Source organism: Schistocerca gregaria, chromosome 1, assembly GCF_023897955.1.
Source record: "Schistocerca gregaria isolate iqSchGreg1 chromosome 1, iqSchGreg1.2, whole genome shotgun sequence".
Classification (NCBI taxonomy): Eukaryota; Metazoa; Arthropoda; class Insecta; order Orthoptera; family Acrididae; genus Schistocerca; species Schistocerca gregaria.
Genome location: NC_064920.1, coordinates 686227640 through 686244631, shown reverse-complemented (window position 1 = coordinate 686244631; position 16992 = coordinate 686227640). Strand labels below are relative to the sequence as shown.

Sequence of the window (16992 nt, the reverse complement as noted above, 5' to 3'; positions counted from 1 at the left end):
ATGCAAAAGACAGTACAACTAATACAGTCACACTGTATAGGTCATAAAAAAGTACACTTTTTTTTAACCCAGATCGGACCTTGTTCCGCCTGCCCTATGTTTCTTCTCCTGTTTAATACATCTAACCAAGTTTTTATTAATAATACATCATATATTTGCATCTGAACTCGTTACAATACGATGAAATATATTACCTATCAAATTAAATCGATTACAAAATCAATTAACCATTTCCATTTTGAGTTACATTATTATAATTATCAAAATTACATTTTCCCCAATAATTCAACAGAACCATAACTTTTTTGAGAAATTAAAAGTTTTTACAATTATAGGCCAACTTGCGGCAAGAACCGTGTAGCACTCGGCTGGATGCATTTTGCTGCGGCGTACCAACAACTTGGAGCCTAGTCGATCATCAAGGTACTCTGCAAGCCACAATGAATCGTTCTCAGGCATCATCTCAAAATACAGTTAACGATCAACTACTCGTAAACTAGTCTCACTTCAATTATCTACATTCTGTCTCCTCCTTTTATGCCTAAGAAGCAAACAATAGTTTCAAAGCGAAAAATTACTAGTTTTCGGATCATTGTAAAGGTTGTTACCTCATTCCAACATACATTTTTTGTCGAAAAAAGCTTGACACTTTTGTAGGAAAAAGTCTGGAGGCGCCGGGTATCGATCCCGGTACCTCTCACATGCTAAGCGAGCGCTCTACCATCTGAGCTACGCCCCCAGTTTAAAATTCCGTACCGAAAATGGCGACAAGGTTAAGCTACTTTCACCGCCCAGCCGCGAGTGACGCCACGAGAAATCGAGTCTGCTACAAGCAACGACAGCTCACCTCAGAAATACCCTGCCATATCTGGGGGCGTAGCTCAGATGGTAGAGCGCTCGCTTAGCATGTGAGAGGTACCGGGATCGATACCCGGCGCCTCCAGACATTTTTTTTTAATATTTTGTCAGTATATGCGCCGTTCTATCTGCGACATTTCTCTATATCCACAGTGAACCATTTTTGTGACTATGGTATACTTTGTTTCAGATTTCTCTACCAGTCATTAACACTGCTCTTCCAGCGTACTTCACATTCATCATCCATTCGAGCACATTTTACTTCTCGGAAGATATTGTCTACATGTATAATGTGTACTACAAGTACAATTACCGTAGATATTTTTTTAAGCAATCATTTTTCATTCTAATTACTGTGTTTGGGCGTTTCTATGAGGGAATGTTATTTATGTATAACAATCCGACGGAATTATATGGAACATGTGATTATCACGAATACAAACTATACCACAACCCTTTAAAAAAAAAAAAAAAAAAAAAAAAAAAAAAAAAAAAAAAAAAAAAAAAAAACTACTTCACCGTTACATACACATACTCAGGTGGTTTTTCCCTGCTTCACAAATTTCTGAATATACATATTGTGCTGCCAAATATTTTGTAATATGTCTACCACTTTTAGGCAAGTTGATGCTTTCTGAAACCCCTTCTGCTTTCTGCCAATGAACCTGAACCATTGCTATTGTGGATATGATGGAGATACAGAACAGGATAAAGTTGCGTTAGTCGCACCACAGCTAAGACATAATCCGGTAATATCTGATCACAGGTTCGTAAAATGCGATAATAAGTGGTGTAATACTGAACTAAGCCGTCAAGTAAGTAAGCGAAAGCACAAGGGCCGAGCGCTGGTTATCGTGACAGGACTATATTTAGCAACGAAGTTAGTTATTTTTATTACTTTCTCTCGCTCATTTGTAAGCAATTTTAGAGATGAACATAATCAAAGGGTACAAAACTTGGAGGTTATGCCTGTAGTTCTGGTTTGAAACGGTAGTGGAGTCACTGTCTAAGTCGTGCCTGTGGAGAAATCGGTAATCGTACTGATACGACAGGCGTTGATGGAAATTGCATACCAACTGAACACTGTTCGTTTCAGCTGGTCAATACGTGAACAGAGAGTACAATAAGTGGGAGCGGCAGGATATGAATGAAGTTTTATTAAAACATCGGAATCGTGAAATTGGATGCAATGAAGGATGTAGAAAAAACAATATACGAAGCCTACACTGCATTTGAAGGGTTTAAATAAAACATCAAAATCTGGAAGACGTAATGATACGACAGCAGAGATGGAAATGAATTAGCACAACAAATGATTTATAGTCTAGTTTCTTCAATTTCGATTCTCGACAAATGGATGGATAACATCAGCACTAAACGTCCGATAGCTACATTTCATGACATGCATAGAATTAGAAAAAAAGGGACCAGAAACTTATTTTGCTTTTACTGTATAGACGTAGAACACACACAAAAATTTTAGACGAAATTGCGACCGTAGCGGTCACCCGGTTCCAGACTGTAGCGCCTAGAACCGCACGGCCAACCCCGGCTGGCCATCGTTAAAGCATGATGAATTAAGCGATGCGGTTTATTTACCCAAGTCAATCAAAGACGGTGGTGTGAATGAATTGAAAACATTACCTCGTGATTGTGGTATAATAATGCTATCGTTTCCTTGTCACACAACACATCGTCTATAGTCATTGAACGGATCGTTCTTTATAATACTAACAAAGAGTTCCAACAAAGCGGCATCTTCCTGGCTACATACAAATCCTGGCAATGTCATAAAACAATTTAACATTGCAGATTTCCTGGATAATGCATACACCAGGATCTGTTTATGTGGATATAGCGAGATAGCATTTAACCGTTTTAAGGCAACAGGCTTGTAGTCATGTGATAAAAATGTCGTAGAAGCACGGGACTTTGTAACTACTACCGTGCGTGCTGTTTTAACGATCACACCAAGAATCGGTTGATGGAACTGACGAAACAACGAGAAATTCTGGAAGGCTACCTAACATTGCAATACCACTCAATGATCAATATGGATTTTCTTCAATGTTTCAAGAATGTGGACCAGAAAACAACATGGCAACAGTTGCCGAAATTAACAGCAACAAATGAAGTGTTACTTGATCATTTCATCTCCTATTCCGTGTATAATAACAATTATCAAGTAAAGACGAAACGATCTAAACCGACAGTGGAATTAACATCAAGTTCTTGCAGAAAGGAAACAGAAGCCACAGAAAGGCAAATGAAAAGAACAAAACTTTGCACAAACTTATAAAAGTTGGCTACACGATCTATGAGCTGGCCTGGATAGTAAAATAAAAAAAATATTTCCGCAATACATTAGTTCAAATCATCTGATTTTCGATATGCCAGTTGAAACAACGTAATTTGTTAATTTTATGGTTTTTTCCTGTGAGTAATTTCACTGCGTGTAGCTACGGAAGTAACGTTACGTTCATAATTTGTAAATTGTTATTGTGACGTTTTGCTCCATACTTCCTGGATTTATTTTGTCGTCGCTGACTTCTTATCAAAAATGCGACTTAGCTTACGGAGAGTGTGGATTTCAAAGCTAGGCGCATTAATCGTACCAAAAGTACGGATTTAAAAATTACGAAATCTCATTTTGAGAATATATTTTTGTATTTGCGTGTAACTGGTTGATAGCTTAAAACATAAAGATTGAGTATACGCAAAACAAAGTATGTTATTTAAATTACCCTACCAAATATAATAATTCTCCCTTAAGGCGTACGAGTTGAGCAACTTTACCGTAGATGAAAGATGCATCCTGTAGATCGCGAGGACAGATGAGCGGATACGGGGAAGATAAATGGGCAGGGAAGTAGGCGCCTTAAAGCTTGGACGATCATGGAAAATCAACTCAGACGACAACTGTATGCAACACAATATTAGGAAGAAACATTGTCTCGGAATTAATATTACCAGATCGTCCGCGTTCAGAATGTAAAATAGTCGCAGGCCGTGACGGGGTACGGCTTTTTAATTAACTGTTCATGTCGTGTGATCGCTGTACATGCATATCTATTTTACGGGGACGATATTGATGAAACAGTACATCGTTAAAGTTTCAAATGGCTCTGAGCACTATGCGACTTAACTTCTTAGGTCATCAGTCGCCTAGAACTTAAAACTAATTAAACCTAACTAACCTAAGGACATCACACACATTCATGCCCGAGGCAGGATTCGAACCTGCGACCGTAGCGGTCACCCGGTTCCAGACTGTAGCGCATAGAACCGCACGCCACGGCTGGCCATCGTTAATGCATGATGAATTAAGCGATGCGGTTTACTTACCCAAGTCAACCAAAGACCAAGTCAAAGAAACGAGTTGTTTCCTTCTGGAAAATGCGACTTATGAGAAATTTCTGTAGCGAAATATAGACTATATGATGCCAATATGTTGCTAGAGTACCATTTATCTTTTACTGCTCTTTCACACATATTTGCAATTAATTTGTGTACTGTCTTTGTGACAGTGTCTGATTATGTGTACGTATAAATGAATTTAGGATTGCATATTCGGAACTACTTGTGTTATAAGAAAAATGAAATGCCAAATATAAATATGAAAGATAACACAGTGCTTCATCTGTTACGCTTCTCGTAAGCTACAACGATTAAGCCGTGAACAGTCGTTCAGAGATCTTGATCTAGTTCACATCTGAATCACTCACAGGGAATATAGTATAGCACTGCCATTTTTTTAGGGCGTTACTGCAGAAACCAGCCTTTTCGCCAAGCAGTTGGACGAGGCCGGCGGGCTGCAAAACTTCGGCATCGGGACTGTTCATACGGTACGAATCGGACTAGGACAAGCATCTCAAGTCTTCAACGCAGCGGTGTAACGGAGCTCATGCAGGACGACCATAGCTCTTTGCACACCACCGGGCTACGGATTAGTTGTCCTGAGCGGGACTGGAAACAGCGCGTCGTCACAAGTGGGCCATAAAGCTGAATAAATAACCACTAATTTTAGCAGAGACATTAACAGTCCAGCTGAGCCTACGGGGACAAGAGGGTCACGCCGGACGACCGAGCGATAAGGCACAGCACGCCGCCATTACAAGTTTGGGCCTCCACCATCACACCATCTGCTAGTGTCAAGTCTTCCTTCTTGGACTGGGCACTTCTCCACCAGTAAGCTGCCTCCTCCCCTACACGAGAAGCGGCCAGACGCATGCGCCGAAGGGAAACGAAACGAGAGCTGGACAGTACAGCCACCGATCCTTCCGTGCTGGCGTGTGTATGCCTAGGCGCCACGTGCCGTTACCCGCAGGGGGCGAGATCCCCCACTGGAGGCTGGCATCTCCAGCAAGCAACACAGCACTCTTCAGCGCCGTTGGCTCCGTCCACGAGCGGCCTTGTCTTGATAACTAGACTGAACGCTGTTGTGTGAGCTCCTAGAATCCAGCATTCCTATGCGCCAACGTCACAGCGCGGTAGCCTTCAGCTCGCCAACCCCACACACGGTCCTCACCACGTGCAGCGAGAGGACGTGGCCGCCGCCTCTGTCAGTCTTAATAAAATATTTTGACGTTTTACACGGTGTCTAAGCTGCTAACGGCCCGCTCCTTTGCCTCGTCACACCGATGCGATCCAACCCTACACGGAAATGGTCATGCATCTCCGGACCACTTCAGTTGGTGTCAAAAGTGCTGCGTTGACTCAGGTGGACCATGCAGAACATACTCACAGCTGTGGTTTGCATCGCACAGAGAGGGGGGAGTGAGTACACAGTTAATTCTACTTGAGTGGATGGGATCTAGACAGGAACAGCACTGTAACATGAAAGTTGCGTTGGTCAAACCAGTGGAATCGGTTGATGTGTTGAAGATTTGTTGAAACTGCAGGCAGTACTATTTGTAGCTGGTGAGATGTTATCAATGCATCGTGTGGCCATAGATTACCTTATGCAGAATCAGTATCAGTAGAATGTTTTACGTACAACCTTTATTACCATATCGTGCTAGGCGGCTTACGAAAGCTAGGTGGTTAATGATAGGCACAGAATATAAGTTGTTATTTAAATGTGCGAGTAGAGTGAACTGATACTGTGTCGTACTTATTGTGTATGGAGGGCCAAGGTTCTACGATGACCGAGTCCGATGACACAGGTTTTCTGCAGCAGGACACTACGCAGTTTTTCCTTAATGAGGTACTTGAGTTGACAGCCGACAAGATGAAATTACTGTGGCGAATAGAAACACGCATGAGTAATTAGCAATACTCGATCAGTCTTATTCTCAGAGAGTTCCAGCTACCGCCAACCTGATTACTTCCTTTTCTGGTAAGCCAGGTGAAGACGCAATGTGTTTTTGATCATCCGAAATCATCTGCAAAGATGGGTGGTTGGTCAGATGATCAATGCTGCACTTAACAAAATTGCGGCCGGTTGGAAAGGCAAAGACGTTTGTCATGTGTACAGAAGTTAAGAGTGACGAAGACACAGTGAGTCAGTGTTAAGTTTTGCAGTCAGAATAAGTAAGATTAATAGTGAAACATACGAATTAGGGGTGCTCGTCACCCGATATGTCTAGACAGGTACCCGAAAAGACCTGTACACTGTTGTCAAGTTGGCTAAGAGTTTGAGGAACCTGGTGTAACAAAAAAATGTTCAAATGTTTGGGAAATCTTATGGGACTTAACTGCTAAGGTCATCAGTCCATAAGCTTACACACTACGTAACCTAAATTACCCTAAGGACAAACACACACACACACACACACACACCCATACCCGAGGGAGGACTCGAACCTCCGCCGGGAAGAGCCGCACAGTCCATGAAGGCAGCGCCTCAGACCGCTAGGCTAACCCTGCGCGGCCTGATATAACAACAGGAGTGCAGAAGAAGCTGGAAGTGTTTTCCACTAATGCAAAGTGTAATAGATTTGGCTGACGGGATCTTCAGAGGCTATTTAGGCAGCCTCAATGGGGTAAGGACGATGCAGGTGGACACCATCAACGGGATTATAGGAATATTGGTGGGAACAGAGAGTTGTCTGCTGTATCTGGCTACCGAATCACACAGTTTGTTTACAAAAATGAACGAGCTTAAAAATCCTACGTTAGTTCTTTAATGAAAACACACTGCAGCATTTCAACCACATAATAGCGTGAGCCTGAGCAGTGTATTGCAGCAGCACTTACAGCAGTTGAGCACTGGATGCTGTCACTATAATATGCAATGTCGCGCGGCAGGTTATCTCGCTGAAACAACGAACGCAACAGTACTGCAAAAAATCGTGCAGCAAGAGGTAAGGCAGATTACCACACTGGCAGTGGCGTTCTAGATATTTAATTGGTAGTGGCGAGCATGCGTAACAGGAGCACTGCTGCCAACTACAAGTACCGGACAGTTTCTAACGAAATTATTCTGCCTCGCATCTCTACCATGATGACAAGGCAGTGCAGGACAAGAGCGCCACATGGACCTGTAAGCACACTTCAGCAGTACGGTCCTATCTTGCCTTGTGGGGGGGGGGGGGGGGGGGGGGGCAGGTGGCTCCCAATGCATTCGACTACCACCATTCGCAGGATGGGCGACTCATCGCAGTGCCCTTATCCCACCGTGACGAAGTGGAGGCGCCGCCTGGGACTGCAGGAGGCAGGGCGTTGTCATTATACACGCTGTTGGTGCGAAATCGCGCTATCAGCTAACGTAATGAGGCGTCCGCAGAGAGGAGACTGCGTCAGCATCGCGGAGCGTGCAAGCAGACAGTCCAGCAGGAATCAGCGGCCAGCTGGCCACTGACCGGGTATACAATGCATCGCAGATAATGCTTCATAAAGAACTTGTTACTTTTGCAGCTGCCTTTCTCTGGAGCCTTCTGGCCTCCCACCTCGCCTCTAGTTTGGTTTACTTAGATGACTCCATCATATTCTCAGTAGACATGAAGTAGCAAAGACAATATCTGAAGGAAGTTTAAGAGATTGAGGTCTAGCACATTTGATAAGTAAGGATAGAGTAAGGACAGACCAAGGCTAGTGCAAGCTGTACGAGAATTCCCAGTGCATAAATCGACTAAGGAAATGCAATCTTTTTTGGGACTTTCAAATTACTACAAAAAATTCGTGTAAGAGTTTGCTGACACAGCATAACCAAAAATATCGAGTAGTGACCGACCGCTCTGCTTTCAATTGGTTATTGGACTGAAGGACATGTCTAGCAGACTGACAAGTTTGGCCCTGAGACTTGGCGAATTCGACTATGAATTAGTACACAAGCGAGGGAAGAATGCAGCCACATTAAGCAGGAACGTAGCAGTGTTAAAAATTCTGCGTTGTTGTCTTGCGGAGTGGTAGGCAGCGCATAAACTAAGCAATACAGGATAGCCCATGTGACAGACTGTCGCGCAAGGAAACGAGACTAGGGCTGTGAGCAGCAGTACTAGCGAAGTTTTAGGAGGATATTATAAAGAAAACAAATGATAATGTGTTATCTGGTCATGGAGTTTGCAGAGGAACAAACCAGAGTGGCCAAGAGATACTGGTGGAGATGAAGGAAAGTAAAAGTAGCTCAATCCGCGAGGAACTGCATACAGTGTGCACAGTGAGCAGTCTTGAACTGTAAGCGAGTGCCATTGCAGAGGCTACCGGAAGCATCAAAACTATTTCAAATAGTTGGATTAGGGTTGTTCAATCGTACATCTGTAGGAAACAGAATCGTATTAACAACAATACATCACTTTTTGCAGTACGTGGAGATGGTTGCTACGCTAAACCAGCAGGCAGTGATAGTCACACATGCAATGGTTAACAACTGGACGCTGAATTTTGAAGTGGCAGATACTATAACTACAGACCATGGTAGGAATAGACCACGGCACGAAATTCACATCAGACTTACTGAAGGAGCTGTGTCGATTGATGCATGTGAAGAAGTTATGAATTAGTCATCTTCATCCACAGGCCAATGGTAGAATGGAATGAGCACGCAAAAAAAATTTGGAGAATGTTAAGTTACTCTGTGAAAGCAAATCACACCGACCGGGGCGGGATACATTCTAACGTAAGTCGTGTCAACATATAATTCAAAAGTACACACGATGACTGGGTTGTTCCCATTTGAGGTGGTGTGCGGTATAAAGGCAAAGCAAGATAAATACGGGCAATCGGTCCGCATGTTTGCAAAAACTGTACGAGAAGTATGGAAACAAGTACAGAAGGCGAATACAAAGGCGTCACGAAAGCAGGAGGACTCAGTAACAGATACGGCAAGTGTATGGCAGTATGAAGTAGGACAATGGGTGATGTAATTCATTCCTTCCCCCCCCCCCCCCCCCCCAAAACCCAAGACGAAGAAGTTCATCAAAAGATTTCAAGGACCCCATCCGATCGTGGAGACTACTTCCCCCGCCAACGTGAAACTCCAATTGTCAACGAGAACAAAAGTACCTGCTGGGGGTCTATAATCTTTACTGACAGAGGACTACAGTATATTTTAATTCGAGTCTTGGTGACAGGAAGACATGCGCAGTTTGTGTGTTACGCCATTCACAGACACCCAGTGAAGTGGGGAGTTCTTGTAAAATTCGTGCAGATGAAGATCCACGGGATATTATTAATGTTTGAAGATGGTAGCAGATATGTAATAATGACAGAGGAGGAATTACAATGTCGTCGAAGTGGAGAAGTCACAGTGCGTCTAACTGCATAATGCAAACCAGCCAGACCACGTGCATGGTACAGTTCTTCTCAGCCAAACAGAAGGGACCAGTTTAGCCGAGGGATATCGTGGAACCCAGACTACATTTCCACGAAGCAGGTTTTCATTCGCTTTACTTCATTTACGATAACATGGTAGTAGTGGCGAGTTGTTACGAACAAGGGAAGCTGATGCCAGAAGGGTTAAACTTAAGGGAATTAATCAATAGGACTACAGGTGACATAGCAGGGTCAGTCGTCCATCTATCAGTCACGATTACGGGAATTACGCAACAGTACGTATCACAATCGCAATCGCATTTGTACTGGCAGATGTAACTTTCAAATTCTGAAGGTGGCAGGGGTAAAACACAGGGAGCGATAGGCTATTTACAGTTTGTACAGAAACCAGATGACAGTTGTAAAAGTCGAGGGGCATGAAAGGGAAGCAGTGGTTGGGAAAGGAGTGAGACAGGGTTGTAGCCTAGCCCGATGTTATTCAATCTGTATACTGAGCGAGCGTTAAAGGAAACAAAAGAAAAATTTGGAGTAGTAATTAAAATCCATGGAGAAGAAATAAAAACTTCGAGGTTCGCCGATGACATTGTAATTCTATCAGAGACAGCAAAGGATCTGGAAGAGCAGTTGAATGGAATGGACAGTGTCTTGAAAGGAGGATATAAGATGAACATCAACAAAAGCAAAACGAGGATAATGGAATGTAGTCGAATTAAGTAGGGTGATGCTGAGGGAATTAGATTAGGAAATGAGACACTTAAAGTAGTAAAGGAGTTTTGCTATTTGGGGAGCAAAATAACTGATGATGGTCGAAGTAGAGAGGATATAAAATGTAGACTGGCAATGGCAAGGAAAGCGTTTCTGAAGAAGAGAAATTTGTTAACATCGAGTATTGATTTAAGTGTCAGGAAGTCGTTTCTCAAAGTATTTGTATGGAGTGTAGCCATGTGTGGAAGTGAAACGTGGACGGTAAGTAGCTTAGACAAGAACAGAATAGAAGCTTTCGAAATGTGGTGCTACAGAAGAATGCTGAAGATTAGATGGGTTGATCACATAACTAATGAGGAGGTATTGAATAGAATTGGGGAGAAGAGGAGCTTGTGACAACTTGACTAGACGAAGTGATCGGTTGGTAGGACATGTTCTGTGACATCGAGGGATCACCAATTTAGTATTGGAGGGCAGCGTGGAGGGTAAAAATCGTAGAGGGAGACCAAGAGATGAATACACTAAGCAGATTCAGATGAATGTAGGTTGCAGTAGGTACTGGGAGATGAAGAAGTTTGCACAGGATAGAGTAGTATGGAGAGCTGCATCAAACCAGTCTCAGGACCGAAGACCACAACAACAACAACAACAACAACAACAACAACAACATAATATTTGCGGCATAGTCGTTGGGAGAAAATGGAAGTATTATGAAACCATCAATGGTATTTTTTAAAAGGACATTTGTTGTCTCAAGTTGTGGCTGATAGCATACGTACTAATGGTCGCTCACTTCACCACCTACACTCTCGACGAATAAACATTGTAGCACAGAACATGAATGACTTCTGTAGTGCTTCCAATTGAGCAACGCCCCACTTATCAAACTGGTGTCAAGTTGATACGTTTACGTGGCCATATAATCCCTTTTCCCTATTCTATTATACAGTGTATCTGTACTCGAAAACTTTCATGACGCTCCAATATTCTTGTCTACAGGTTGTGGACAAAAACATGAACACACCAAAAACACAATACCTTACCGAGCCACTCGGTTAGGGAAACAGTTGGCATTTAAAACCGATTCCAGTAGTCTCGAAATGGATAAATATAGGTCCTGTGTTGTCTTCAAGGGAACCTTATACTATTCTTCCTGCAAAATAAGTTCCAGGTAACGATGACGGAGGTGAAAAGCGATCACATACACCTCTCTCCCAAGTAGACCAGGGGAGGTGCGACAATTCATCCTCGTGCTCACAATGTTATTCCTGGACGATGCGAACAGTGTGAACAGGGGCCCCATCTTCTTGGAACACAACATCGCCACTGGGGAACAAATATCATGGGACTGACATGATCATCGAAAATAGTAATATAATCCTTGGCAGTAATGCGACCTTGCAGAGTAACCACGGGGACCACGGTTTACCACGATATGTCTACCCAAATGACCACCGACCCCCTGTTATTTTTCACACTTAGAACGTAAACTGGACCTGATGTTGGAAACAGTGTGAAACAAGAATCATTCGACCAAATTACATTCTTCCATTGCTCCAAAGTCCAGATTCTAGGGCTTCAGTATCATGTTCTCCAGTTACAGGCATTTGCTGCACTAATGAGTGGTTTTGGAATTCCAGTTCGCCTTGCAACTCTCTGCTTCTGGAGCTCCTTTCGTTTTGTTTTGGCATTGCCAGGGTTAGCGAGTGCGACATTCAGTTCTGCAGGAACTATTGCTGTTCCTCTTATTTTTCATCAGTATCCCCTTCAATGACCGCCTTAGCGGACGCTGTTTCCCGCTTTCCCAATATGTGGCATAACTCTTTTATAAGGCATCTCTCGGAATACCAAGTACTTCTGCTAGCTTGGTTAGGGAAGCTTCTTACATAACAGCACCAACAATTTCCACAAGTTTGAATTCACTTAGCTCTAACATAATGCACTCACAGCTCCACAGAGCACTATTCTGACCAGGATTGATACTTTGTAGCGTACTGAGAACATTGAGCAGAGCCGTTCATAGAACAAGCGCAGGTTTCGCAAGCATGTGCATTTATTTTCAAGCATGCATTTCTACGCGGTGTTTGCATTCTTTGTCCTGTAGGTGTATCAGAATACCAAAGTGACTGTTTTCAACAGTGCAGTATTCGGAACAGTGAAGGACTCCGTGATTCTCAGAAAATTGGTAACTTGGCGCAAGCGTCCAGTAAAATTAAATGACCCTTAACAAATCAGTGTGTGTAAATGTATCAGCTAACTGTAAAACAGAAAATTTAAAAGAAATCAGACGTAAGAAACTTTTGTAAACATGCTTCCGCCAAATAGCGGTCCGAATATGTGCGTCGCATTTGGCAGTATCAGTAAGAAGAAAGTCAATTTCTTTCTGGCATACGACATCCATGAAAAACGGGGAAAGACGAATTGCAAAAACTCCACCGAAGAACATCTCTCTCTAAGGAGATTATTGAGAAGGTGGTTGGAGAACCAAATCAATAACTCCTGGCACAGCCCTATGTCCAGAGAGCTCTAACTTATAGTCGGAGTTAATGGACTGCAAACTCCAGATACTAGCAGAAGTCTCGTTAGATGCTCCTTAAGTTTCAAAACGGAAGTAATTTCACAAAACCCATGCTGCAACATGTCTCAGATTTAATAGTTTATCAACAATATGCTATTTTGTTCATTACTTTCAGCACTTCTACACACCAGTCTCCGACACAACATACTTAGGACGAATTATAATTACTGCTATACAATTTCAAGCCACAGAGTTGGCCCAACAACTGATTAGGTATAATGCCATACAACTAGATGAGAAGACGGAAATTGTAAACATCCGCACGTGGAGGAGTACAATGATTTATCCAGCAGTATCAACGATGAATCTCCTGATACTATTACAACTTAAAAATACAAATAGTAAGAAGCGAATGTACCTAAATTCAAATTTGCGCGTGACATTAGTTAAGTGTATTTCTCAGTTACACACAGCATTACCACGCTTCTGAAAGCTAAATCCGTAACAAAAGTAGCATTACTTGTTCTCTTGCTGCTATGGTAATTCATTAACCTCTTCCCACCTCACCAATCGGCATAACCTTCGTTAAAAATTTCTCGGAACTCAGTTTGTACTTCAATTGGAAGTACTCCTGCTTCACTACCTGACCAATAACCGAGGTCTTCAATTCGTTAAACCTCGAACCAATTTACCCTTCGGGGAATGCAATGCAAATTAGAAATAAAAAATTGTTTTACTTCCCCAGATTCAATAACATATTTTAAGATAAAATAATAATAATAATGCTTGAAATTACAGGCGAAAGTTACATCGCTGAGAAACAGATACCTCACATACGATGGCACACAGATGCAGAAACAGTTTTGGGTGAACCATATAAGACAAGATTTCTGAATAACTAAACCGTGTGCGCGTCACAACAATGCGTAGAAAATCGACTACATATCAAGTCAAGGTATCCAGACAAAAGCTGGACAACGTCCCGAGTTGCCTGCTGCTGAAACATTGTCGCCAACGCAGCGTTTCAGAAATCCGTGGCCGGATTCGTATCTAACAAAATTTCTGTGAATGAGCTTTGTTCCGATTTTTCTTTAAGACACATGTAACGACTACTACTTCATTGGGTTACTGCGCTGTCAACTATGGTCATTAGCGTCCGTGTAAAAACTGGATAAATAGTATAAAGCTCCCTGATAAATTCTGATTTGATTCAGTGTTTCAAGATAATACAAGGCCTTGCACTAAAGACTGAAATTTCGTACTGGAGCATATCCACACGACTATAGAATCCAGGCCTTGCCACGTGCTGCCGATCGCCAACGTAAATAAATACAAAATGACTTGGCTTCATTAAAATATTACAAACACAATTTTAAAATAAGGAATCACACGGAAAACTTTCAAGCGTGTGTGACATAGGCATGAAGTGCATCCACAAAAACGCACAGGTATTTAAATCTCATGGTGGCATTTTCCTCCGTCAAATGTTTCACATGGCCAATAGTTCTCCATTCGAATCTTTGAAAATTACTCAATGGCGAGACCCTACAGTGATGGCCAGCCGGAGTGGCCGTGCGGTTCTAGGCGCTACAGTCAGGAACCGCGAGACCACTACGGTCGCAGTTTCGAATCCTGCGGCGGGCATGGATGTGTGTGATGTTCTTAGGTTAGTTAGGTTTAAGTAGTTCTAAGTTCTAGGGGACTGATGACCTCAGAAGTTGAGTCCCATAGTGCTCAGAGCCATTTGAACCAGAGCCAACCTAAAATGATACCGAGAGAGGACACAAATTCCAACACCCGGCATCATGGTGTGGGGAGCGATCTCCTACACTGGCCGTACACCTCTGGTGATCGTCGAGGGGACACTGAATAGTGCACGGTACATCCAAACCGTCATCGAACCCATCGTTCTATCATTCCTAGACCGGCAAGGGAACTTGCTGTTCCAACAGGACAATGCACGTCCGCATGTATCCCGTGCCACCCAACGTGCTCTAGAAGGTGTAAGTCAACTACCCTGGCCAGCAAGATCTCCGGATCTGTCCCCCATTGAGCATGTTTGGGACTGGATGAAGCGTCGTCTCACGCGGTCTGCACGTCCAGCACGAACGCTGGTCCAACTGAGGCGCCAGGTGGAAATGGCATGGCAAGCCGTTCCACAGGACTACATCCAGCATCTCTACGATCGTCTCCATGGGAAAATAGCAGCCTGTATTGCTGCGAAAGGTGGATATACACTGTACTAGTGCCGACATTGTGCATGCTCTGTTGCCTGTGTCTATGTGCCTGTGGTTCTGTCAGTGTGATCATGTGATGTATCTGACCCCAGGAATGTGTCAATAAAGTTTCCCCTTCCTGGGACAATGAATTCACGGTGTTCTTATTTCAATTTCCAGGAGTGTATATAGTTTAATTTGATGGAAAATGTGTGCTTTCTGTTATAATGTACGTACGTGACTGAAGAGATTCTTGAGTGAGACGGGAGTACTACGTACAGTGGAGAATATAACAGTTTGCATGAAAGCTATTGTTCACGTTTCTGACATTTCGGGAAAAAGGACTTTTCACGGAATGGAAATGAGAGTGATGCTTATGATACTGATCTTGGTAATGAACGGCGAGAAAACTTCACAGCACCTCAGAACAGAAACATAAGACACTAAACGCAAATTTAAAAAGTTACTGGAGTCAAGGATCACGTAGAAAAGTTTACAAATGCACCACTAATTATTCTCGTCGTGACAATCGTGAGAAGTCCACACGAACAATATCAATTTTACAGCTGAGGAGTATCAACCCTATGAAAAGGAATGTTAAAATAGAGACGTAGGACTTGCATCACAATACATTTTACTGTCTTTACTACAAACTTTAAAATCTCATGTAAATTACCCCTGTCTGATACAAGCAAAACATGAGATAAATGGACTGCTTCAGTAAACGAAGAAGTACACCTTGATTTAAGTCTTAATGTGGCTAAGCTAAAGCAGGTTGAGGTTCACTTTAAAAATTCACACTGGGTACAAAAAGTAAGGCATGTGATTATTATCTGGTAACGTATGACGTACAATAAACATTGCCCAGCCGAAAGAACCTGACTGAAGCACATTAAATATCAGGTAGCTTCGGGTATACAACCCTTGCATCCGTGTATGCTCCAAAAACTATGGCATTCAGAGGCCTGCTGAAGTGGCACCATGCTTGTATACCGCATCGGAAGTACCCGTAAAAACGCACCATAAAAGAAAAATGGTTTTGTTTTCAGATCAGTGTTAAATACGGCAAAAATAACGCTATCTTTAATCTAAACTGTGCCATGTTTGCTTACGCATGAATGATGATAGTGAGTATTATGCTCACTTCCTTACCTACAAACAGCGAGGTTAAAAGTAGCGAAAAAAAGTGCAAATCATACAACCAATTGTATAAATCAGTCAAAGAATCACGCAGAGTTAAGCCAATACTGCGTTGTGTAAATCAAGAAGGAAAACTTCAACAATTATAGAACTATGAAACCAAAAATAACAAAGGAAGAACGTAATGAAGATGAAAAATACTTAGACATCAGTGAAGTTGCAGCAGTCAAAGTAAGCAAATGACCAACTGTGCTATTCTACATAAATGGAAGATTGGAGCTGGAAGAACGAGGCAAAGCGGAATTATTCAAAGATTTGCTTGGGAGAGATCCGATCATCAATTAAGTGCTAGAGCTTTATCTTCTTACGTCACCACACTGTTGGCTGAGCGACCACCACTGTTTCCTGGCGGGATATTTCTACACTGAAACTACTGGGATCGACAGTCCACAAGATCCTTAATTCCAATAATTTTAGCCTTTGTTTTATGATGTACGAAAATAACAGTACACATTAAAATGAATGTGGATACTAGCGCACCAACGTATGCAACAAACTATGTAGGCTTTCGCGTAAAGGACGCAACAGTTTAGCCCCTATTTCAGCCTGTCCCAACACATCTCTCAACCGAACGCGAGGACGTTAAAAACAAAAGAAGAATGGCAAGAAAATTAAGCACTGAGGAAGCTAGAATTATAATTTACAACATACGCCCTCCCCCATAAACAATCATGGTTTACAGATTTACTGTGCGGCAGGCGTCCATCACAATTACGTCATCAGTTAGCTACACAAGATAGTTGTCAGACTACCCAAAGATATCGCCACCAGAGGTCATTT

At 42.5% G+C, this 16992-nt stretch overlaps 1 protein-coding gene and 2 non-coding genes across 11 annotated transcripts in view; 1 reads left to right on the top strand and 2 right to left on the bottom strand.

The window, feature by feature from the left end:
- LOC126364463 (ran-binding protein 3) overlaps nt 1-16992 on the bottom strand; it is a 280357-nt gene that overhangs the window by 21240 nt on the left and 242125 nt on the right. The window lies entirely within an intron of this gene.
- Nucleotides 667-739, bottom strand: Trnaa-agc (transfer RNA alanine (anticodon AGC)). Its single transcript has one exon. It is a non-coding gene; the product is annotated as a tRNA-Ala (tRNA).
- Trnaa-agc (transfer RNA alanine (anticodon AGC)) lies at nt 871-943 on the top strand. Its single transcript has one exon. It is a non-coding gene; the product is annotated as a tRNA-Ala (tRNA).